Raw genomic sequence first — 25,220 nt, forward strand, 5'->3', positions numbered from 1 at the left:
TTTTGACTTTACGTGACCCTGACACTGTGTAGGGGGAGGAGAAGGAAAAAATGTATTGCTTATGGCTAATCCTATGCATTGCTCAGAGACTGCGTCCACTCCAGCAACCTTTTCTCATGGTAATATTTTTTGTTAGCAATAAAAGGATTAATTCTAGAAATCAAGCTCTTTGATTATGATAAGCATAATAAATATCTTAGACAAATTGCTATCCTTTTAAGAATATTAGTAAACGAAGACCTTTGCTCTCCTAGGCTAGGCTTGAGTCTGCTGGTACATGCATTCATACCATCTGCACTGTGTGCTAATACAGCTCCTTGTTGTCTGGTCTTCCTGGGAATGCATTATATAGATTGCAGCTGGTTCAGAATGCAGCTGCCAGGGTCACGACTCACACTAAGATTAATCATTACGCCTGGGTTAGCTTCATTACTTTGACTACCCATTACATTTAGCAGAGATTATGAGATGTTGCTTTTAACTTACAAGGCTTGGGTCTAACACCTACTCACCTCAGCAACATGCTTTTATGGTATGTTTCTCTTGGTAAGGCTCCTAGAGCAGCAGAGAGCCTCTCTAGATGCTGTGCTTTCAGCTTGAGGAGGAAACCTTCCAGCGTGACGTGCATGAGGCGGCATAGTGTGGGATTCTCACGGCTCTGAGCTCGGTCCTCTGATGTGGAGTGTTTTCTTCCCAGTGCATACTGTCAATGCCGAACTCCTTGCCAGAGAAAACAATACGATGAAGAGGAGGATGAAAACATCATCGCCACCCCATATATAATTAACCTTGCAACCTACCTACTTCTCTGGATTTACTGCCAGGTATTTTGGGTGATAGCCATCCAAAGAAATGTGGTTTCCTAAGAAGGAAAGGGAGCTAGTGTGAGTACTTCCACTGCAAATGAAACTAAGATCATGAAACAATATGACATTTCCCAACAGAAGCCTACAACATAAATTCAGCTAACGGAAATGAACAGAATAGTCTAACCCCGCTGCATTCCCTGAAGCTGAGCCTCTGAGGTCTTCTCAAGCATAAAGGGGAAAAAAGCCAAACGTACAGAAGACGTTTGAAGGACAATTGAGTAAATGTGCCTGCGGTATTCCACATCAGAGCTATGAAGAGGAAACTTGAGGTTACCTTTTTTATGTACATATGGTTTGGGTTCCTGCCCCTGGGGTTATGGCAAAAGCTATTGTTGTTAAAGACAACATGATTCCTCATGCATACTGTAGAAAGTAAAAAAAAAAAAAAAAAAAAAAATTAAATTATTTTACATGCTTTAATTATATTATAATGTCATACAGGCTTCTACCTCACCACACTGCTCAGTCCTGAATACAGTGAGAAAAAATGTTGCAGTATCAGAGAGCCAGCATCTGACAGCTCATGAAACAAAAACTCCCTTTTATAACAAGAGGAAACAAATTTTCAGAGGTGTTGTTTGGCAGATCACAGAGGGGTAGGACTTGCTTCCTTGGTAAAGAAAAGTTCTGCTTTCTGTTGGACAACATAGCCAGAGATCAGTTGCTTGCCAACGTTGTGGAGAGGGTCAAACTCCCTAAAAGACATCTTGTAGTAACGGGCCAGCTTTGTCCTACACTGAAATTAAGCACTTAGCTGAGGTGCTTAAGCCAGGAGTCTGCTTGCTCTTGGCAGCTTCTCCCATCAGTGGTAAGAGAGACCCTTCCTCCTGAGGGCAGCTGTGCCAGCAGGTTTGTTCAGCCATCCTCTGTAGGGGTCTGTCCCTCATCACAGGCTTCCAGGCTTAGAAAAGAAGCACCTCAGGTTGGCAGGAAGGCTGAGCCAGAAGAACCCAGCTTGCAACATAAATATAGTTCGGAGCTATGAAAATCATGCACAGCAAAATCAGGCCTGGTTGGGTTGTCCTAATTAAGCACTTGAAAACAAATGGGCCTCACCTGCTGGTGTGAAGGTGATTGAGGCAGAGAATGTAGAAGAGGAAGAAGAGCAGTATTTTACCCCAGTGTTGCAAGTAGCCATGCTGTGCCCTCTGTGCAAAAAGAAGCAAGCTCTGGGGAGCCCTGCCTGAGGCTCTCCTGTCCTTGTGAGAGCTGTGAGGAGTCCTTTCAGCTGGCCAGGAGAGCTCTCAGGGCTCACCTGTGGGGCTGCAGGAGCCAGTCAGGCATTAAGCTAAGCTGCAAAACCTGGGCTTGGTCGGGGACTGATCTTCCTGTGCTACTTCAAGGTCAGTTCAAGTCAAGGTCAGTTCAAGCACTAAGCTCTAGATGAAGGAAAGAGCTCTTTCAGGAGGTATGTAACAGAGTTATGCTCTCATAATGCCTTGAATATTTGTTGGCAATCAAGGGGCAGCTGTTGGGAGAAAAGGATCAAAAAGATCCTAGCCTGCTTGTTGGAGATGTTGTCTTCCCAGACTTCTGCAGTTCAAGGTGCAGTAATTGTGGGTAGGCTCAGTGACTCAGGGGTCCTTTCTACATCCTGTATCCTATTATCATAAATCCAATTTTTCTGTCTTTTTTAATTGTCTCAAGATTATTCTGTTGTGCATGACTAACGCTTAGCACTTAGTCATACGTTTTTGGATCAGAAGTGTGTAGTAAGCAGCTCTGGTGAGAACTACAGGGCTCTTTGATGTAGCAACTTCAGGAACATCAAAGATGGCCTCTTTGATGCGATACGTCTGACGTTTTTGCAAACTTAGCCCTTCCTTTGATTTTAGTCCTTCAGTGTTTCCTGTGTTTCTGGGTGCCCAATAATTCTGTAGCCTTGCTGTGTTGGCTGCTGTTGCTCATGCAGTAACGTGAAGGAATCTTTTCTTTCAAAGCAAAGCTGCCCTCCTTCAAGACCTACGTGTAAGTGTACTGAAGATGTAACTCCTAATTAGTCATATGTATACAGCTTTATTTCTTAGCGTCTTGCTCCAGTTCTAAACCCCTGAAGCCTGTGTTTTTCTCTCCCTTTGTAACGGAAGATGCTTCAGTTGAACCTATGCTCCCTGAAAAAAGGGTAACATGCAGGGTTCATGCTGGCCTTTTTAAAAACTACATTGTGTGTATGTGCACATATGTATAGGAAGCTTACAGCTGGGATTGTGTGCAGTTATTAATCTCCACAGAAATGTGCATTAAGTGTGGAGCTGAAGCACAGAGGTAAGGAGCAGTGATCAGTAACTTAGCTTGTTGCCTAAGGGATGTATGGCAGAAGGCTGGGCTGCAACTCCACCGTCTGTCGGGAGATTTCCATGGGATGAATCTTATTCCACTCCAGGTTCCTCTGAGATCTGCCTGTAAACCTGAAGTTTATGAAGTTGAATGTTTTGGGGGTGAATTACAAGCCTCTGCACCTGAAAAATACGATGGTGATAACTCAGGCTCCTTCTGTCTATTTGAACCTTCTTGTTACCTGCTTCTAGCAGAGGAAGATCCTTTTTCTCTTTGACTGCATGTTAGTTTTCTTTCTAGCTCAGGTTATTTACCATCTTTCTATTGTGCAGTCATAAATTAATAAAGCAATGGCTTCCCTTGCAGCCAAGAAGCTGTGCACTTTGGCTTCTTCTAATGTGAGCATTCTGGAGTAGGAAGAAAGGATGATGTTTATTAGATGATGTTTCTTTAAATCCCTTAAGATTCAGATTTTCAGCTCGGTCCCCACCAGACCTCTTTGTAGGTCACTTATGTGCAATACCCCAGTTGCACCCATGATTTGGAGATGTCTGTATTCGAGTGACCTAAATTGCATCGAGGGAGGCAGAGAAAGGGGGAGGGAAGGACTGGGGGATGGTGGGAACCAGTCTGTCTGAAAACTCAACAAAATGCAGTTCCCCTTCCTGGAGAAATTAATTTGGCAATCAAATGGATTTAATAAATTCTCAAAATATTAAATAAATAAAGCAATTTAGGTAGGAAATGCAGATCATATAGCAGGTAGGGTTGTGTCCAGAGCTAAAAAAAACAACAAAACAAAACAAAAAACCACGTCTGGTATGGCTGCAGAACACGGAGGTAAAAGAGGCTTTGCAGTGAGGTGTTTGGCACTGTGTGATCCAGTAAGCGAACTGAAATTGGCTGCGTTGGTACCAAGTCCATACAAGTGAAGGAATCTTCTGGAAGTGATGGTCCCATTAGCAAGGTGATACGCCTTTATTAGCGTTACGCAGCTGCAATAATCTTAATGGAGCAATCTAGTGTTCTTCCCAAAGGAAGATCTTATCTCATTTATTAATTGTCTTTCTAGTAGTTATGAGTTCATCTGAGCTGGGGAAGTGTGCAGGCTGAGAATCTTGATGCTGCAGACAGGGAGCGAGCCTAAGGCTGGATGTTGGGAGCAGGGATCTCAGCAAGGGTTTGGACAGAGCAGCGTGTCTTGCTGTATGCTTCCTGCGAACCTGACAACTCGCTGTGTAAATACTCGGTGTGAATTGTTGGCTGAATTAGTCACCTCTTACTGGTGCACAGAGCAAGCGTGTCTTCCTTCAAAGCTGGCAAGTGACATTTCAACATGCAGCAATCAGGATGCACGGGAGAGATTAGCCTGTTGTGCACATCTCCAGTGGTGGTTCTGGCTAGAAAAGAGAGGTAGTGATTAACAGAGAAGGCAAAGTGTGTGCAGTTATGGGAAGCTCCCTTGTTGAACCTTGCAGTATCCAAATGTTTTTCTCTGACCTGTACAATCTTGCTGTGTTTATTTTTTAGCAGGGAACAGAGTAGTGGGAATGGGATTTCTCATTTTCCCCCATGGCACCTGGTTAGATAGCAACACAATACCTGCCCTCTGTCGTGTGCCCCCAGTCGATGTGTGGAACAGACTGGTCTGTGTTTTACATAGCAGCAATTTTCACTGAATCCTCTTTGGGGAGGGAGGGTGGTGGTGCCAGCCTGTCTTGGTACGCTTGGTGGCACTTGGTAAAACCACAGTGGTTTCTTTTCTTTGTAGAGAGAACCTGTCTGGGGACATGCTGGGAGGCAGTTTGGGGAGTCATTCTCCTATGCCTCCCAAATCAGCTGGGGCTGAGCCACGCTGGAGGTGTGAACAGAAGATGCTCATATCTTGTGCACTGATAGATGAGCTGCCTCTCTTTGGTATGGATTCACCCCTTAGCACAGTGAAGGTACCTCAGGGATTGAGTTGAGGCTCTTGAATCCCTCTCTGGAGTCCCCTCGGTCAGTTATGGAGGTATTTTAGCTTCTAATCTTGATTTTTCTCCCCCTTTCCCTCTGAATCTCCCCTTTCTCCAGCAGGGGATTTGGATACCCATAGCAGAGGGCAGAATACCACCCGGTAAACTCTCTGGAGTACAGCTACTGCACAGCCTCCTGCTGGGGAGCTGAATGTATGGCTTATGCCCTAAAGCAAAATGTATAATGCTTAGAGAACAGAGTGCATTTTTTTTCTTTTTTCTTTGCTGCTGGAATAAATTATCATGTCGAAGTGCTGTGGTTTGGACTTATCCCTAGATGGGCATCACCAGTGGTGTGCATTTAGGAAATAATAAGTTGAAAAGATGCCTCTTGAAAATTGTATGGGTTTGCAACAGATAGAAGTCTTCAAATGCTGTTATTTTTCTGATCCCCCTCCCCTCCCCCAAGGTTAACCCCACTGATGCTTGCTTCTCTGCATTCTTCAGCATGCTTTTTTGTAGGTCATACTGTGCTGCCCTTCAGCCATATGGGTCTGTTAAATTTCCTAATGGAGACTAATGCTGCTCACATCAGGTGAAAAATCCACAAGAAAAATAAAACCTCTACATCCCTAATATTCCTTTGTGTCTTAGTCGGCAAAGCATGCTATTCTCTGCACTTACTTATGTGCCTGACACAACACCTCTAGGTGCATGTACAATATCCAGTATAAACAGAGGTGCTCTCGAGCTGTATTTATGACCTCTTGTGTCCAGTCGTACACGTCCTTGAGAAATTTGTCAGGCCAAAATGTAATGTGAGATCCAGGGGGGATAGATACAGACCTAGAACAACTGTAGAACACAAGGAAAAACATCTCATTTTTTCCATAGACTTAGGTTGCAGTATTCGTGCCACATAGCTAAAGAATAATTGAGGCTAGGAAGCTAAGCTTGGAGGACTGTTACAGAGTGAGGGCTGACTAGTGTTTACAGCTCTGTAATGCTGTTGATACTGCAGAAATTATTAGTTGTGAAGGAAAGTATTTGTGGGTTCAGGGTTTTATTTCATCCAACTGAAGAAAGAAAAAAACAGTTGTCTGCAAAATAATAGTTTCTTTCCTTAGACACACAGAAGATGTTAAAGTTTCTGTACCCCAGGTATATTTATGGTGTTCCTCAGTGCTATGGGGGCAGAGTATATAATCAGTGTATAAAGAAAAAAATATTGGAAACGTCTTTAACTGGTAGGCGAAATAAAGGGAAGAAAGTCTGTGCTGTTGATCTGCATCTGTTTAGTTGTCATGAATAGAGTTAAGACAGAAGTTGGCTTAGGTCCAGGTTGCAGCAGCTTAGCAGCTTTAAGCACCTATTCTTCCACAACTGCTAGTTGAAGTAGCAGTGTTGCTGGCAATAATAGTTGAGCAGAAGTGCTATTTCCTTTGCTAAAATTGCATGCAAATATTTATTTATTTTTCCTCCAGAATTGGGTACCCCACAGCAGAAAAGATGATGTGGATTACTGAATTTGGCAACAAGGCTCCTTTAATCTCTCCAGCTTCCAAACTGATTTATTTTTCTATTGGCAATTCATATTTTCTTTTATTTCATTATTTTAATAAGCTTGTCCAGATCTTGAACAGTTCACAATGACAAACCAGGTCAACCCATGCAAAAAGGTTAAGAGGGCAGAAGGGGAAGGATAGCTGAAAATTTTAAGCTATCGTGTATCTGCAGAGTGGCCTTCTGTGAAACTTACACTACCATTCTGAAAAGAAAAAGCAGTTAAGTTACTTAACAGGTTTCAGATTGGCTGGCTGATCAATATCAAGTATTAGTAATGCTGTATTAGAAGAGACCTATGCTATACACTCAGGCCTTATTACCATGATGTCCTTTTATTGATACTAACACTTGATCATATACAACAAATTATTTTGAAGTTATTTTTGATGAATGTTGTTCATATGTGGTATATGGCTTGATCTTGCAAACCTTTACACGTGAGGGTAGTCAATTGTCTTCAAAGATTTGCAAGAATGGCCCATGTGCAATACAACCTCGATTATCCAAATGTCAGGGGAGACATTGAATAAGTTCATATAATCGACATTTTGAATAATGAGGAAATTTTCAGTGCAATTAATAGATGTCAGGGGACATGACCATCTTTCAGATGACAAGGAGTTTTCAGAAAATTTAGATTTTGATAGCTGAGTTTCTAATGTATGTGCCTCTGACAGACCTGAAATTGCAGAACATCAGAAACGTGCCTAGATATTCCTTAATAGCCCTTCCTGGGAAACCAGCCTCAGCTCTATTTACTGTGGCATTTGCGTTGCAGGTAAAATTGTCACAAGCGCTTAGCCTAACGCTGCAGGAACTCTGCTATTAAGGGTTAGATTCCAAGAACACAGCATTAAATCAATATTGGAATTGTCTGAAGGAAAATATTATTTAGAAATACATCAGCGTCAACTTTGGGAATCTGTTTTTTATTTAAAACAAAACAAAAGTCCTATAATGACATGAGAGTAAATAAAACTTAAGGAAGGAAACTCCAGGAAATAATGACTGGGGAAGAGAGAAATCCAAACTCCTTTGTGTGAATGTGGAAGTATGCCAGAAAGCATCATTTTGAATGACTCTTTAAACTTGGGGTTGGTCAATCAAAGATAATCCAAGGCTGAAATTCCTATTTTCCGACTCCTGTTCGTCTTGGCACAGCCAACAGAAGGTGCTGCAGTGGGAGGCATTAATTTCCTTCCTCCCCAGATGGCTGCACATGAGCACCCAGGGATGCATATGGCTCTGCTGGCTCCCTGGGCAGGGAGCCCCGATGGTGGCTCTGATTGCCTGTCCGCAGGTCTGCGCCGCTGTCATCTGCGTCATCAGAGTTAGTCTTTAACAGCGCTAACGAGCAATACAGTCTTGCTAGCTTCCCTTGTGCAGGAGCATCATATGACTATTGCAACCGAGGGGGTGCAGGGAGTGTTTGTGTTTCTGTCCTGAATCACAGCGCTAATGTTTGTGGGAAGCTGAAACCGATGCATCAATTTATTTTGGTGGAGAGATGAGCAATCACTTGTTTCCTAGGAAACATGGGGCTGTGCATATGCAGCTTTGAATGTGCGCCCTAATGTTTTCCTTCATGTAGATAGAGTAGAAAGTTTGTCCGATGAGATCCGTTGTGCTTAAAACAGAAGGGAAAATAAATTTGGAAAGTTGCACTATTTAAAAAAAGAAAAAGTAATGATGCTGCCAGTCGTAAGAAAAAGGCAGAAATAATTCAAGAAAATAACAAAAATGTCCTTTCTGTGTCTCTCATCTAGGAATCTCGAGATTTTTATAGTTGTAGAGCCATCTGCTAAGTTTCATTTATTGTGCAACTTTGCTACCTCACCATCATCTGCTCATTAATCTGCCTTTTTTAGGTCTACTTCTGAAATTCTCAACCTCTGAGCATCTGTCAAATAGATACCATTGTTTTTAAAGCAGTAGTATGATGCAGTGTGAAGATTAATATGGTAAATCATCTTGTGTGATGGCAATGTTACTCAGCAAAAGCTTAGCCATTCATAAGATGCTCACCTCAAGCTCGCCACTAAACCACTTCCACCACACCCTGGCTCTTTGTATTTCTGCCTAGAAGAGTAAATAAAACATAACCTGTGGTGTTGTGCACTGTGTTTCAAAATGTCTTGGGCTGCATGGCAGCATTTGCTACTCCTAGGATCTGAGCAGTGCGCTTGGGCAGCGATTGCCAGAAAGGACTGAGGATCATTAGCACAGATCACTGACCCCAGCAGGAGTTTTACCATCGACTCAAATGCCTGAGACTTGGATCAAGGTCAGGGAGTTCTGGATGTTGGACCTAGCTTCAATGCTTCAATACGGCGTTTTCAGACCTGGCTGTTCTGCTGTAGCCTGCACACACGTTGCTGAGATGGGGGGGGGGGGGAGCCTTAATGTCCACATTCCTGACAGATGTGAAGGATTCACTGTATCTTGTCCCGCATCCTTCAGTGGTAGCAGAATGGCTCGTTCTTAGTGTTTATTGCTAACAGGAACAGGAGAGAACTCATCTGGCTGTGGTGCAGGCCTGACAGGTGAGTCTGGGTGCATCTTAGAAGAATCCCTGCCTTTCCTTTTCCTGCCTTGTTGTGGCAGGAGATCCAACACGTTACCTGATCATGCAGTTTCAATTCAAATTCTGTCTGCCTGGGCCCGCTGGAGGCAAGGCAGTCCGTGAAGCCCCAGGAACTGAGCAAGCAGTGGCTGCCTGTGTCAGTAAATGCTGCTGGCAGCAGGTATTAGCAGGTCGGAGGGACTCCAGTCCTCTCCTGCCAGGTGGCTGCCAGGATGTCATTACCCTGTGTGGAGCTTATGGATGCTTGTGTCGTTCCTGCCCCGAGGTTCCCTGATGTGTTTTTTCAGGCATTGATTTCATTTTGCCTGCTTTAGGTAAATCTAAATTGGTAGCAGTGGATGATTCAGCTCAAGAATTGTTTTCTTTGGGGACTAATCATTCTGTCCTGATCCACGCTCCTAAATTTAGAGGTTAATCTCTACAGGCTTCTTCTGGGGGAGGCTGAAGCTTCCACTCTGAAACCTCCTGTGAAAGGACTAACCCTAGGCATTTTGAATCACACTCGGAGTCTTTTGCTCTCTTGATTATGTATGGGACTAAGGAGACTGTATTTCTAATTTAGGCAGTTACAGATGAGGTACCACAAGATGGATGAGCTGATCTAATAGCCTGCTGATACTTCCTGGCCATGTGTTCCTGCTGTTCCGCTTGCTTCAGCTTGGGTGCTTGTGCTAAAATGGGAGCAAACCACACCAAGCAAAGCAAACGCAGCGAAGGCAACCTGAGCCGTCTGGCGAGGATGAACGCGGGGACCAGATCCTATGGCAGAAAGAGGGTCCCCTTGTAGGGTGGCCATACTCACCTGGCTGGGATCCTTGGCATGCTCCTGGTGTAAGATGTTGCCCTTAACTGAGAGTAAAAATTGCTGAATGCTGGTATTGCTGTGACTTGCCTCAGTCCTTTTGACAGCAGCAGCACTGCTGTTTGGTGCTGTGCTCCTGTCCCTCCCAGGGACCTGTAATTGTGCAGACTGTCAAGGGACCAGAAGAATTGGATCAGCCAGCAGTGCTGCTGGGCTAGGACCATGGATGCATTCCTGCTGCAGGAATGCACTTGAATTACCGGGGGAAATGGCCAAAAATGCAGAATTCCCCTTTTTTTGGAGACCATTTATTCTCCTCCCATACCGAAAGACGCCTCAGGGGCCAATTACATGTGCTGCCTCTCTGAGACAAGAGTCCTGTCTGCCAGTAGCTAACCCCATACAATCATCTTGACAATAGTTATTGTCACTTTAAAAGCCAGTAATTGTAGAGTTAATAAACCTAAAGCCCCTCAAAGCAAGCTTGAAGAAGTGCTTTTTGCCTGATCCTTAGGGATGTAACCTCTGCAGCAGAACGGACAGAGCTGTACCTCTTACCTGGCATCTCTGTCCAGGAACAATAATTCATAGTGGTAGGAGTAGAAAAGTAGAAACTTCTGCTGAGAAGAAAATACCTGCTGTTGGGTAGAAGCATCTCCACTTTCTCACAGCAATACTCTGACTCAGAGGTTTCCACATCTTGAGTCTGAAGTGACTGGCGTGGTGGGGGAGTTGAGAGCTGGGCTATTGTCAATGCGTTGGGAGTGGAGCCTCCAAGCAGCAGTGCGAGTTCTCTTCATCCTAAGAAGCGATTTAGCGTTTTCCATGTCTGTTTGTGACGGATGAATTGGAGGAGCAAACTGTGAGGGGAAACACATCTGAAAGAGGACAATGAATAATGAAGTGATGACCTTAGCCTTGAGGTCTACAATGAGAGCTCTGCGTTGGGCCAGAAAGTGAAAGTCCAAACTCTGCAATTAACGTTTCAGACCTGAGTCAGGGCTTCTGAAGGTTACCTCTTGTGTGACCAAACTGGTGCACGTGCATATGGCTCAGCGGGGAATGAATCGCGCTATGGATTAATTCTGGGCCGTGCAGTCAGATTTTAACAAATCCATCCAGTCCCATGCTGTGGAATGTGTGGACAAGGTTCAAGTTTGCACTGATGGAAGTGGAAGCCTGTTGCTATACCGAGTTCAGTTTGTTTTCACATGTGGTGTGTTGTCTATCTGGTATGTCTATTTTATTTATAGCTGTATAAATATATTAAAGAAAAGCTAGTTGACGATTTTCACATCAATATTGTGTTTTCAACAGAAAATGGCTTTTTAGTCAGCAGAGGCTGCTGGCGCGGTTTTATCGTTTTGATCTAAAATGTTTGGTTTTAATGAAATATTGGGAAATGAAGACATGGAGTTGTGTTTTTCCTGAAAAATCATGAAGGACTTGATGCATTTGTTAACAAATCTTTTTTTTTTTTGTTGTTGTTAAAAATATTTTGAGTGAAAGTATATCACAGCTGGCTGAAACATTATGTATGCACTATAAATGTGTTAAATTTTCTCAGCTGAGACCCTGGAAAAGAACTTCTTTGTGGGTTGTAGGGAAAACAGGGTTTGTATGGGGTGGCTTTTGTTTTATTTCTTATTTTTTCCCTCTTGTTTAGGGATTAAAAAAATAAACACAGGTAAATTTGCCAATGTTTTCATTAGATTTGGCAGCTTTTCTTTGAAACACTGAATTCCAAGCGGTGTTCCCTGTTTGCTTAGAGAAAGCAGGGGGCCCACTTCACAGTGTTTGCTCTGAGGTTGGTGCACTGACAGGCAGGCATTTGTCCACATTTTTTTATTATTAACTAGAATAAGCAGTTTAATAACTGGGATTAAACCATCAGATCATGACAGAGTAGCATTAGCTGCGGGAACCAAGTTGGAAAGGATTCCAGATGTGATTAGATGAATACCTGCCCTTTAGGGGAAATAGTTAAGTGGGCCTCCATTTTTATTGGTAAGGTAAATGTTTCTTGGGCCATTCTAGGCAGGTATCCCGGGTTCTCATTTTCACAATGATGTTGCAAATCCCTGGTGCCAAGGAATAGATTGTCTTCTAGACCTGAGCCAAAATCATCTCCCTGATGAGAATCATTGATTTTGCCAGAACACACAAGATTCTGCTATTGCCTCAAATCATTTTCCTTTTTTGTTATAAATGCAAAGGAGCACTTAAAGCACACCAGGAGATGAATATTTCCTTTGTGGAGGGGAGAAAAAGGGAGGAGAGTAGGGGAAAAGCTGTGGTCAGAGAGCTCAGCTGCATCCCAGTTCAGGGGCGAGTTATCTTCCCACTGAAACAAATTGCAAAACTTCTACAGATTTTACCAGGATCAAAAATGATCCTAAAGTTATGCTCCCTCCTTTCAATATAAGTAAAGAGATGTTTAAGTGTGTTTTACATGATTGAGTTTGTAGCATATTGCAAACAGATACGTATTTGGTGGGATGAGAGACTGTATGAAAAATCAGAAGTATAGAAATGATTTTTGGACAAAAGTATGTTTTCTATCAGTCTCTTTAGAAACCAAAGTAATGTAATAACCTCCTTGTTTAACTGCAATACAGAAGTTCATTTTGTTAGAAGCTGGCAAATTCTGCCTTGTTCTTTTGGGATCAGTGCTGAGAATGAATATTTTTCCATTATTAACCACTTCGGGCTGTCTTTGCAGCAGTATCTAGGTGCCAAAGTAACTGTGCGAATCTGGCCCTGGAGCACTACAATCAACTCCCCCCAACTACATGGAAATACTGTTCCAGTCTGTGATGGGAGATGTATTGCACAAAAAGCCCTCACAAATCTATCTGTAAACAGCTCTACTGTCTGCCTAGCCACTATATAAGAAAAATGAAATGGGCATAGGGTACAGAGTTAATATTAGTGAAGAAATAAAATGTTAAGTTAGAGTATATAATCACCTTAAAACTTTCCTTTCTGATCAGTCTTGAGCACTCAGGCTAATAGTGCAAATGTGCTCTGCCTTACAAGGTGTTTAAGCACCAGCATAAGGCTTTGAGGGAGCAATTGAAAAGGTGACTCTTGTGTCCAGACAAGCTTATGTAAGTCTTCCAGAAACTACCAAAACTGGCAATCTGGACCTTTTACATTTCATTATTGATTTGCTCTCCTCCACTTAGAGGTTATGTTGGTGTAACTTAGTCTAGTGCACCTGGAGATTTGCACAAGGGAACACTGAGGACAGAGAATGGTGAACGCTTTGATAGCTTCAGTCTAATCGGGGAATGCTATGCTTGCTCTGCTGGCAGTTTGCTGCATAAAAGACACCAAACCTTTGCTTCTCTTCCCCTGTGGTGTGTGGTTTTTGCTCGCTGCAGAAATACTCAGTGAAACTTGGAGGCTCCGCAGCATGGTATCAAGGTGATCTTCCCTAAGAGAAGTGCACAGGTCTGGAAGAGTCAAAGGAAGAAATCCTGCTCCGTACTGAGGTTTACAAGTTTCTCTCCAACCTAAGCTAAAGTTTGTCTGCATTTATTGCAAGTTCTGCATTTATTTGTGACCTGATCCAAAGCTTACTGAAGTCAGTCTTCACGTGAACCTTGATGGGCTTTTGATGAGCACTCATAGAAAATGTGTTTTGGCTTCTGTTATGGAGAGATTTACCTGGCTGACATGAGATTAAACAAGGTCACGGAAGGCGCTTTATTTCTGTCACCTATGGGGGAAACAATGTAGGATTTGTCTTGAACTTCTCAACCCTCGTTTCTGAAATCCTTCCCTACCACACAGCAGTGTCTGGCTGTTTTCCCAAGCTCAGAGTAGCTCTCTGCTAATGCAAAGCACAAGATCCGCTTAGTTAAGCGGGTGGAGGAGGCGATAACAAAAGGAGGAGTGTGGGTCAGAAGGAGAGAGCTGTCTTGGCAGTCAGTAGGTATTCAGTAAAATGGAAAGGAAGCGAGGTGTAGCAATATTCAGCTTGAATGCCTTTCAAAATGTCCATGACCCTTTTGGGAGAGGGACTTTCCCTGAGAAATCCCCTCTGCAGCTCTTTCAAATTGCATTAAAAATGCACTCTTTGTGGCCACGAGTTGTCTGCGAGCGTTTGGACAACATGCAGGGTATTGCAGAGATGAGCCTGGTCCAGATAAACTGAGGGCTCCCACAGGCTGCAAAAAGGTATCTTTACAGGGGGAGAGGTCGGTGACTTGGGTTTGAAAGAAGTGGCACAGCACAACAAAGTGTCCCCAGGATGGGTCTGACAGCCCTTGGCTTAGACCTTATACAGGGATTTCTGTTGCAAATCTAGGGCCGCATTTCCAAAGCTGTTAACTTGCATTTGATGTCCCAGATGTGAAATTAGTTCTGGAAGAAGTGTACAAGCTACAGATAATACATTTTTAGTTTAGTGAACAATAAGTAGATTTAAAAAAAAATAATAGACAAGTATTTCAGTCTTCTCTTGAATGCCCCTCGGCATTGCAAAAGACTAAGTGGCTCTGATAAAAAGTGAGATCATGACAGTAATGAGGTAATCCTTTTTTTTCCTGTCTTTCTCTGTATTTCTACTGCTTCCAAAACAAATATTTAAGTTAAAAAAGCAAACAAAAAAACCCCATCCGGGGCCCATAGGTGAAGTAGTCCTCTAATATTTTTATTACTGCTCTAAGTAACAGTTTTCCCCACACCTGTGGCTTTAATGAGGCTTGAAAAAAATGTAGGAAAACATCAATATGCTTCTCAGGCTGAATAAAAGCATTCTGTTTTTTTGAAATTGGTCTGCAGCCTGTTGAAGTTGCTGAGCCCTTCCAGTGGCTTTTGGAACAGACCCCAGGTTTCTTAATTTTGGGGAGGGGGCTAGGGGAGGGAGATCACAGATGCATGTGGGTGCTTCAGGGTTGAGTTTTGGAGGGGCTTTTGCAAGAGCAAGCTATAGGAGAGCCCTCGCAGAGAGGATGTACTTTTGCTCCCTGCTTACCGTAAATTTGAGGTAGGAGCAGCTGCGAAGGAAACGCAGCAGGAAAACCCAAGTGAGGGAGTGTCTTTGACCTCTTCTGCTGCTTTGTAACCCCTCAACCCACCCCCTTTGGCCCCCGGAGACACACAGGCTTCCTGAGGTGATGGATGACTGAGAGCAAGAGGGACTTGAGCGTGGCTGATGTGATACTTTTACTTGGGAAGTTGCTTGAAAGAGGAACTCAAACCAATTATTTAAAAAAAAAAATGCAGTTTTCAAGTCTGGGGATTTTTTTTTTTAATTTTTTAATTAAGTGTTGTGCTTTTTTTTCCTGACTGTACCTTACTTGGCAGAAAAAAAGGAACAACCAGCCTTTTTCTTCTTGTATATGTCCTGAATTACATTATATAAGCAGCTGCTGACAATAATTGATGGAGATAAATCAGTCAACCTGTGGTGACTTGGAAACAAAAGTAAAAAGGCATTCCTTATTTTAATGGCTTTGTCCTTAAAACCTGAGGTATGATTTTTTTTTCTACCAGCTGCAATCAATATAGATGCTTTTGTCTCAAAACAGAGATCCAAGTACCAAATTGTTGAACAGATTTCTCCTTTGAAAATGCCACTGTCACTTCAAAATGCCATGTGTACAATGCAGCTGTCTGACTTCTCAGGATTACAAAGAAGCAAGACCACGTGAAGCCTATAAACAAGCTTGTAACTCAATGTGTAAAATTTCAATGTTTATTTCGAATGTTTTGAGACTCTCCTTTGCTGTAAAGTTGTGTGTTTGCTTGCAAAAACTCCCACCCTTCAAATGATCATATTGAATTTTGTAGCTTTTGTCATCACTTCTGTTCACACGCTCTTCCACGAGTCTGAATAATGCAGTATGTTTTTAGTGTCAAATTTGTTCTTGCTTTTCAGTTTTTTCTTCTTTCCCCACCACGCAGTTGTATTTTTTCCACCTCTTCTTAGTCCCTCCTAGCAAGTCTTTTTTTTTCCTTTTTAAATTTTAAACTATCTCTTCCTCAAATGCAGGCTTCTGAGTTTCACATTCAGAGCATGCTTTTAACACATTCTTGTTATCATTTAAAACAATCTTTTCATGGCTAATTCAGTGAAGGGGAGGAAGTGACCGGCTGCTGTTGGTGTTGATGAATATGATGACTGTATCAGTTTGTCATCTGGCATTACCATTGTCCTCTTCTTCAGCTGGTGTTCATTTGAGTTTATGATCTTACAGAAGTATCAATATGTGATGCTTTTACTCAAGTTTGGCCAAAAGACATCTTTCAATAGAATAATAAATTCTCTTTGTTTCAGCTCTGTGTATATTACAACACCAGCTTGTGATATTGTGATGAAAATTCTGTAGTCCAAACAGATTTGGTTCAGATCAGTGGTTGTGTAGCAAATCTCCAAGGAATATTTATGAACAGATGACACCCTTACCAGAACCAGATCGGCACATGAGAAGGCCTTTTGCTCCTGGAGGTGCTGTTTTTATAGAGTGAGATGTAGATGTGTTTAACACTCATATCCTCTAGTCAGGAGGAGTTAGATTTTCAGAGGATCAGAGCCTTGGTCACTACATTTCCCAAAAAACATAGCACAGTACCTGCATCTTCTCTTTAAGCTGGAGTTGACCTTCCAGCTTTAACTGGAGTGGTTTTGAAAGGCACGAGACAGCTGCTATGTTGCAAACCAGAGCTGGCTTCAACCTCTTCAGCAGTCTTGGCAATGTAGCCCAATGCTTTCAGAGAGGGAAGTGTAAAGGATAGTCCTTAGTGTAGAACAAGAAATGATCAGCAGGAATCTTATCAATAACTGTTTGTTTTTCTTTCTCTCTCTTAGGTCTTAGATGCCCTTGCTAGAAAAAAAGAATTCTGAAAACTACCATCTCCTTTGCTTTGCTTTTTAAATTCTCCAATTGCTGCTGCTGACAAGATGGACATCTCTACTCTGACATAGCCAGTGCGAGCTCTGGAAAGGTATGTTTGCCGATTTTGTTCTGTTCAGCATATCCTTAGCCAGGCTGTGGCCCTGTGGATGAAGTAATGGATATTTTACATGCAGCTTTATGGTGTGGTTAGCTAAACCATGCCTACATTTGTAGGTTATTTCCAGAAAGACTTTTCGGTCATCAGTAAAGGTAACTGCCGCGATTGTCTGGGCCCTTCTGTTACATCTTGCAAATGAGAGAGACTTTAGAGTGACCACTGCTATTTACCTGGTGTTGGGACCCAGAAAGGGCGCTCAGAGCATGCCGCAGCTATGGATTACTTCATTTTCTTCCTGTGTGAGTTGAAAACTGGTCTTTGCTTTGGTCGGAATTCTGGGGAGGGGACAGAATAAACAATGTTGGACTTGATGGGGCTTTACTTTCTAAAGCATTTGTAAGGGTAGCAAACAAATCACTCAAAAATGTTTCACTATGGGAAACTTTTTTTTTTTTTTTTTTTGCAATAACTCTGGCTTCTCTGCTTTCAAATAGAGACTAAAGAAAGGGCTTGGATGAAGACAAAGGTGTGGCATTGCTGAGAGATCTGTAATTTGCAAGCAGGGTGTATGCTGGTAGCTGTTTCTTCTCACAGCTGAGAATGCTCATCTCACTGTGTGCACCAAGCAGAATGCAGTGCAGCTCCTTTCTGGGCCATGCTTTTATGGGGTGGAGGAGCAGAAAGGTTGATGGTTTGAGCATGGCCAGTGTTAGTCCAGACAGCCCCTGGAGAAGTGGCGTGAGGAGATTGAGCCTGCAAGAGGTGCTTCCTGGCTACCCTCAAAGGATCTCTGCGTGTGTCAGGGCCTGTCCAGTCTTGTGAAGGTAGGGGGAAAAAAATTCAATCACTTCATGAAGCTGAGGAAAAGCAAACTGGATTGTGCAATGTATCTAAAAAGTAGGCAAAAGTCAGCTTCTAGTAGTAAAATAAAAAGCACACAGCAAAGGTGTTTTAGAAGCTACTTGGTTCCTGCTTCACTGAACGATGGTAGCTCTTTTCTGACTTTATGGACATGATTTTTGTAGGTACAGTCTTCACAGGCAAATAAAATGTGGAAGGGTGATACAAGGTTGAGAGTTTATGTGGTCAAAAGCTTGCCATGGGTTGTATAGAATGTCAATTTATTAGTATGTCGAGCGTTTTAATATGGAGCTATATAGAGTGTCTACTTTTGTTTACTGCCAAATGTCGTTTGTTTTATAAATCTGAGGAAAGCTCTTACAAATATCTATGAGGTCAGAGCATTTACATAGGCAGGTCTGCAGCTTACCTCATGTAGTAACTCTTACATTTTATACTGAAATATAAAATAGATTCTTTCCAGCTAGAAGGAGCAGATAAAAATGAAAAACTTCTAGTTCATTAGTTTTCAGCCAAGTTGAGTAATTACAGTGTAAACAGGTGAAATACCATATGTGACTTCACTTTTTGTTTATAATTCTAAAGAGTTTACACACTTCCAAGAAAGATTTACATGAAGAACACAGATAAGTAAATAAATGGAGTGAGTATATGATTAATGATTTTAAAATAATAAATGCTTCCAATTTGTAACATTCTTGAAATAGGTTGGCCATGCAGGCCATGTTTTTCTTCCTGCTTTACAAGGCTGTCTGTGTTTTGTTTATTTACAGTACAAATCTTACGTTCAATGCCTCCTTTTCTGTTTAATCCACAGGAGAATGTTGGTCACTGGCAAGATCATTAAATTGTATTAATATATGTTTAATTAAATCCTTATAACAAAATATATATGATAAATTGCTCTATGTCTAATTAAAAGGAATGAACAAGTTGAATAATGACAAAACAGGAGAATGAAATTACATTTGTGAGATCAAACATAATGCTAGGAAAAGGACCTAACATGGGCATACAACTTCAGTTTTTTGAGCTACTGCAGGCCACAATTAACAATGCAACAGATTCATCCTGTGATCAGGAGTGTGTTTATTAGTGCTTTATATTGCCAGCTTGCTGCTGTCTTCATGTGTTGCTGCTCGTCTTGTACTATGTCCGGAGCAGTGGAAAAAGTATTGTATCTACCTGTTGTTGCTTCTGTAGGTTATAACCCTGACAGCTATGCAGTGGCTGTAAGGAGATGGTAGTGGGACAGTTCCTGTGGTACGGAGTAAGAGAAGTTGCTTGCTGGGGAATAAGGAGAATAAGGAGTCCATAGAAGAGTACTTGCTGTTATTATTTCTGTTGTCAGTGACCACACCAGGAAAGTCTTCATACTTTTCCCAAAGTGATGTTTTTGGCTGTGTAATGAAATCCTGGTTCTGCAGGGGACAAAAGCCCCATGTGCATATTCAACAAAGGTGTTCCAGTGCTCCCCTGAGCATTGGTCCACAACCAGGAATGTAGAATTACCTCTTCGGTTTAGATGAACTGCAGGAGCTCATCTCCTGGCTGTTTCAAGCAAGGCAGGGGGAACTTTGACTAAACTGGAACCGGTTGAATGCAGGTAAATGTGGCTAAAGAGAGTGGCTAAAGAATACTTTAGATACAGAGGGAATGAGTAGATCAAGACTGAAGGGAAAGGTCCTTTCTAACAATGTTTAGTATCAACAGCACAGTGGTCGTTGTTTCAAGTTGAATGGGGCATGTTCAGAACTGCAGCTGGGTAGAACGTCTACCAGAAAACTGTTGGGGCTTCTCAAATGTACCAGTGCGAGCTTGGTTACAGGCTGGCTTACAAACAGATCAATATTCCCATGTTCTCACTGAAATTTGAGAAGTCCCAAGATTTTTAGCGCCGGTGTGATGTCCCTAGTGAAGTGCTCCCAACTGTGTGAAATAATATTTTGTTCCAAAATGTTCAATTAGAAAGAGTAGCTCAGGAAGAAGCAGTTTTGTCGGAGTCTTATTTTAATAAACCCAGAACAATGTCAGAGGTTTTGATTCATTCAGACAAACAAGAACAGGATTTTCTTTGAACAGAAACTGAGTGTGTGTTTTAAATGTGTGTTTACTGTGTATAAATCTCTAATTAGAAAAGTCCTGCACTGTGCGTGGATCAAAGCAGGCTTTTAGTCACTTAGTTCCACTGTACCTTTTTGTCTTTCAGTTTTAAAAAGCAAATGAACAAAAATCCATGGGTCTTAACCACTGCTGGCACTGCACTGGGACCTCTGTCCTGTCCCTGCCAAGAGGGAAGCTCATGTCTGAGAAATCCATGTTCTTACTCTGTGCCTTAGTTTTCTTCACCTTATAAAGGAAGTGATGGTATTGAGGTGTTTTGATAGCTAGGGAGAAGAATGCTTAGTGTATAAACTGTTTTTTATAATTATAGAATAGTCTGCCTTAATACCAGCTCAAATGCTGCATCTGAATGACTCAACCTCTAACGTAACAACCTGCATAATATTACTTATATGGTGAAATTAAGTGGTTTTGATTCTATGACTCAGTTGCAGTAAGTCTATATGGGGGGAAAAAGAGTCTTAAGATAGTGAAGGGCATGATTCAGAACTCTGAATCGCTGTTTAGGAAGAATGCCTTTCGTTTGGTTAAGCTGGCACAAAAAGAGGATTCTCCTTGAGTATTGCTGTGACCTCTTCTACCCAAGTCTTTCAGCATTTAGACACAATCTTCAAACTTAACTAAACCCTCTCAGATGCGGGTGGGGTTATTTTGATGTCCAATATAAGCCACCCCCCCTTGAAAAAAAACAAACCTACAACAATAACAACAACAACAAAACCCACTCCAATCTGAACACTGAGTCATTTTGAGTCTTGGATTCATCCCTCCATAGAAAGGTGCGAGCCATAAAGCCCAGATTAAGGGGCTTGAAATGTCTTTTAGAGCTGTGCTGTATTTGGCAATTTGTGTTCCTTTGGGGTTGACAGAATTTCTTTGGCAGTTAAGTTTTTACTCCCTGAGTTTTGCTCTGAGAGTCAGGTTCAAATAAATCTGAAATGTGGAACAGAATTCAGTCCAAGAGAGCGAGTTTCCCAGGGTTTCTGTCTGAAACAATAAATCCTTCCTTGGAGAAAGAAGGGCAAACCTCCACCTTGGTTCATCCAGAAGAATTGCAGATGCTTTTATGAGCCTGGGTTTAATTTGGGGTTAGTAAGAAAGCCCTTTCCCATTTCTCCAACTCCAGGGTATAACCCTGAGTTAAATTTTTTTTATTTTTACTCCCATTTGCAGCATAGGCAGCATTTCCCACCCTGAAGTTCTGCCTGTTTCTGCATATTTTCCTTGTTGGCCAAAGCTAGTAGGTATTTTTAGTGAACCACATTGATTTCAAAACCTCAGGTTTTTATGCTATTCCTCTTGACTCTATTACAACTGGAAGCCTATTAGCTATCCAATGTACTAATGACCTGGTAGATGACAAAATTAAATTGAGGGCATATAATTTCCAGGATCTTATTTCTGCTTTTTTTTTTTTTTTTAAACAAAGACTTTTGACTGCCTTGCAAAATTCACATGCCCGCTTCCCCAGCACTCCTCGTACCATCTGTATGCACAGCACACAGCGTACCTTTGGATTTTTTTTAAATAAAAAAAAAAAAGATTGTTCTGCTCTCTAACCTGCAGCCTGCTGTACCACGTAAACTGGAGAAAAACGTCTGTCTAATCGATCCTTATTTAATAAACAGTGCTATCAATGCCTTCGAGACAGCTGTACAGTGTGTGACGCGGGGACATCAGGACACTTGCTGGCTTGCGTTAATTGGCATGGCAACGTTGTTTTTTGGCCTGGCACGCTAGATCGAAAATTGAATTTACAAAATCAAACTGTAGTTATCTGCATTCCTTGATGTCCTCCCAGGTGAGCTACTGGGCTTCATGCTAATAACTTCTAAAGCAAGCAAACTTTAGCTAATTATGTGCTAGTTTATTCTCCCTTGCTAAATTTTGGCAGGTTGCTTCTGTAAATTATGAAAAATAAATGTGAAATATGCAGATGTCTTTTGTTTGAAGCAGATGTTTGGTCCGCCTTGCCAGAATCTAATCAGCTGTTTCCCCTGAGTTGTTTTTTTTTTTTTCTTTTTCCCCCCACCCCCAATGTTGTCCAAGAGCTTTTTGAAAACACGCAGGGTTGGGGGAATGTAGAACAATAGGATGCTGCTTTATTTGCCAGCTACCAAAGTTCAGCGTAACTTGGGGTAGGTTTTAGGCTGTTGACTTCTCTGGCTAAAGCCACAGCAGATGCTGGCGGAGGGCCCAGAAGGCACAATTTCGTCTGAGGACGGGCAGAATGCAAATGCAGCCTTGTGTGTGTCAGGGGAGGTGGTGGCAAGCTGGGAGGGAGCCAGCGAGAGCTGGCTTTGAAGTCCTGGTGGTACCGTGCAGCCGAGCCCCCCAACTTGTGTGCTTCCCCTGTGGGGAGCCTCACAGATGGGGGAGCTGCAGCTCTCCGGGAGCCCGGGGCAGCTGTGGAAAAGGCAAGGCAGGTGGCAGGATCTGTGTCCTTCCTCTTGCCCCAAATCATCCCCTTCCGTGTGCTGTTGCCTGCAGCACGATGTGGCTGGAGGTCCAAGCGACTGGTGTTGCACCCTGCGCTGCTGGCTCACCGAGCAGGGGTGCTGCAGCACTCACGGCCATCTCCTCCGGCCCTACCCTGCAGCATGGGGTCTGAATCAGCCCTGCTTGCTGTAGCTGCCTGGTTATAAGGGCTTCTGAAAAATGAAGCCCTCTCTGGAAGTCTGCTCCATGCTGTACCTTGTGTTTTGCTCTTGGCCTGCTGCGTAGCGTGGCTTGCAGTCTATAGCTGCGCTGATGGAGCAGCTGTGGTTCCCTTGCCATGTCACTGTACCCTCCCAAGAAGCATTTCTGTCTCAACAGTAGCAGTTACTACAGTCAGAAACTAACAAAATGTGAGGAAAAGGGTCCAGATGAAGATCCGCAGAACCTCAATGACCATCCTCCCTGTCGTTACAGCTCCAGCAGGCTCATCAGAAGTTCAATAATAAGAACAGTAATTATTTTTTTAACACAGTGTCAGCACCTGCATTACACTTTCCATTTAAGACTTTCACAGCACTTGATTGTGCATGGATTTAAACTTCCAGCACTCCTACAGGGTAAGTATCATTATCCCTGCTTTGCTGACAGGGAAAACAGACTAAGAGTTTTTTTCCTTCCTTTTCAAAAGGAGAGAAGACATCTTTTGTGTTTAAAAGACTTTACTGGGGGTTAGCATCTAGGTTTTCTTAGTCTGTGTCATCCTGGAAGCATTTTTCCAATTTTTCCAACTTCAACGGGGCTCCTGTTGTAGGTCACTAGAGAGGGAGGTATTCCTGCTACGCAGTGTTGGTGTTTGGCTCTGGGTATATCAAAGCACTTTGTTTTGGGGTGAATCAGCTAATGGATTCCAGGACCTGTGCTCTGAAGTTAGGTGTTTAACGCTGGATAGGATAGAGAGCACCTGCCTGAACTGATAGCAACTGAGCATCTCTGGGAACCAAGAGCTTCAGAGAGGTGGGCAACTTCCGAGTGATATGTACTTGTGTTCTATGGTACTACTTATTTTTATCATGGCTGAAGCACAAATCAAGAGCCTGTTGTGATAGGTGCTTTGGAAGCAATTAAAATGAATAGTCCTTGCCCTAGGGACACAGGTTTTGAGACTGTGGTGAGATGCTCTTTACTTGTAAATAGATTGCTGGAGGGAAGGATAATTCAGCAGTCTAAGACTGCTAGGGAATTTTTTTACAGTAAAACTGAAGAGAGAAAGAACAACTACCCCCTTTTTTTTTTTTTTTCCAGTTCTCTACATTTAGGGTTAAAAAAATCATTTTTTGGTCCCTACTACAGCATTTGTTTAATCTGACTGCATCATCAAGGAGTATTTTTTCTTAAATGAAGCCTTGTAAGGCACTATGAATATATAGCCCTTTGATTATTCAAAAAAAAAAAAATTGTACAAATCAAAATAAATTTGCCTGAGCAATTTAAAATAATTAACCTTTGACAAACCTCCCTCTCTGGTAATGGAATAGTAACTATATGAATAAAAGATAAGTCGTGACATTCAATGAATTACAATATTCATCCCATAAATTACAGGATAAGATAGCAGTGTGTTCTACACTTTTTGTAACTGTAAAATGTCCTGAAGAATAGCCCCCTGTGCCCCTGAGGTTCATTTTCAGCTTAACTACCATATTTAAATTTTGTTCTGTTTCTTTGAGGTGATCAGAACCTTCTGTATGGAAAAATACCCGAGTGATGCTGAGCTCCCACGGCATCCGTACAGGCTGCAACCCAGGCCTTCCTTCCCTGCTCAGAAAGAGTCTTTGCCATAACGGGAAACCCATGCTACAAAGGGATTCTCCAGAACTGTAACAATAAGTGCAAATTATGATCCTGGGAGTCTCCTGCTATATAACCAAGTACAATGCCAATAAACCAGGGGTGTAAACCACATGAGCATATGGACAAAATATGGTCTGAATGGCATGATTATGTTTCTCAGGCCATAATGAATTCATCCCAAGGTGCAACTGTACATCTGTTGTTATAGTGTTCATGATAGCAAACACTACAGTTAAGGTTGCAGTTTAACTCAAATTATAGCCACCTGTTTCCGTTCACTAACAACTTTCTTAAAAATGATTCCTTCTGGACAGATTCACATCAGTCCTAAAATGGTCATTCACTTAGTTATTTAGGGGGAAAATCTGCTTGATTTATAGAGGAGGCAAGCTGAAAGATCTACCACTGCCCCCTACCCCTCTGAATCAGCTCTTACCAACGTATTTCCTTACAAATAAATCAAACCCACTGGCTTTTAGGGGGCTGATCCAATGTGTGTTGAGTTTTTTGGTGAAGAGTGGATTGGGCTTTTTGCAATTCACTTTGTGGTTGCAAGCTTGGTGTAATGTTGTGCAGAAACAGATCAGAATAGTGCATGTGAAGCTTTAGCTACCTAGAAGTTTGGTGTCTTGTTGAAACTAGTTTTCCAACTTCTCATCGTGCAGTTGATTGAATGTGGCTTACAGGAGGCAATTCATGCCATCATTCTTTAGTTAGGATAAAAGCAAACCACTGTCTTTAGAGAGGAAAGCTAGGAAGCTTGAATCTTGACAAGTGGTACCAAGGAAGGTATTTCTTTCCTAAGGTTGGCAGCCACCTGGGAGGAACGTGATATTAAAGAGACTTTTTAAAACATGGTAAAAGAAGAAACTCTGTTCTCAGGTCTACAGACATGTTCTCTTTCAGTTACCATCTTAAACTATTTT

The 25,220-nt window shown here is 42.3% G+C and overlaps 1 long non-coding RNA gene across 1 annotated transcript in view; it reads left to right on the top strand.

Moving 5' to 3' along the window:
• Positions 1 to 25,220, top strand: part of LOC106018859 (uncharacterized) — a 618,314-nt gene that overhangs the window by 320,955 nt on the left and 272,139 nt on the right. Inside the window, exon 11 of the long non-coding RNA XR_011807997.1 lies at positions 16,874 to 17,010. This is a non-coding gene — a long non-coding RNA (uncharacterized lncRNA). The remainder of the gene's footprint in view (positions 1 to 16,873; positions 17,011 to 25,220) is intronic.

Source organism: Anas platyrhynchos, chromosome 3, assembly GCF_047663525.1.
Source record: "Anas platyrhynchos isolate ZD024472 breed Pekin duck chromosome 3, IASCAAS_PekinDuck_T2T, whole genome shotgun sequence".
Taxonomy (NCBI): domain Eukaryota; kingdom Metazoa; phylum Chordata; class Aves; order Anseriformes; family Anatidae; genus Anas; species Anas platyrhynchos.